The sequence below is a fragment of the Sinocyclocheilus grahami genome, unplaced genomic scaffold (genome assembly GCF_001515645.1).
Source record: "Sinocyclocheilus grahami isolate Dianchi unplaced genomic scaffold, SAMN03320097.WGS_v1.1 scaffold6345.1, whole genome shotgun sequence".
In the NCBI taxonomy this organism is placed as follows: domain Eukaryota; kingdom Metazoa; phylum Chordata; class Actinopteri; order Cypriniformes; family Cyprinidae; genus Sinocyclocheilus; species Sinocyclocheilus grahami.
The window spans coordinates 3,604-4,183 of NW_015510790.1; positions in this window are offsets into that span (position 1 = coordinate 3,604).

A 580-nucleotide genomic window follows, 5' to 3' on the forward strand; every position below is an offset into this window, starting at 1 on the left:
TTATTTTCGTATTCTTTTTGTGTCTAAGTACTTTCGTATTTTATTGTTTTGTGTAGGTTTATTTTGTTGTATCTCTTTCTCTGTTCTGAATGTTTGGTGTCAGCAAAATGTAATTTGTTTGGGATAAAGATGAACTTTTATTCAGCAAGGAGTCACAGTAAAGACATTTATAATGTTAAAAAAGATTTCTATTTCAAAAATGCTGATCTTTTGAACTTTCTATTCTTTAGAATCCTGGAGAAGAAAAAAGTATCCTGGTTTCAACAAAATAATAATAAATGTTATTTGAGCACTAAATCAGCATTAGAATGATTTCTGAAGTATCATGTGACACTGATGATGAGTAATGGCTGATGAAAAATTCAGCTTTACCATAACAGGAATAAATCACATTTTAAAATACACATTTACATTTAAACTTCAATTGTTTTGCTGTATGTTTGATCAAATAAATGTAGCCTTGGTGAGCATAAGTCTTCTTTCAAAATCACTAAGACCATCTAACTGACCCCAAACATTTCAAGGGTTGTATATTTTTTGTAAAGAAGTTTGTGAACTGTTTTACTATATAAATAGTTTG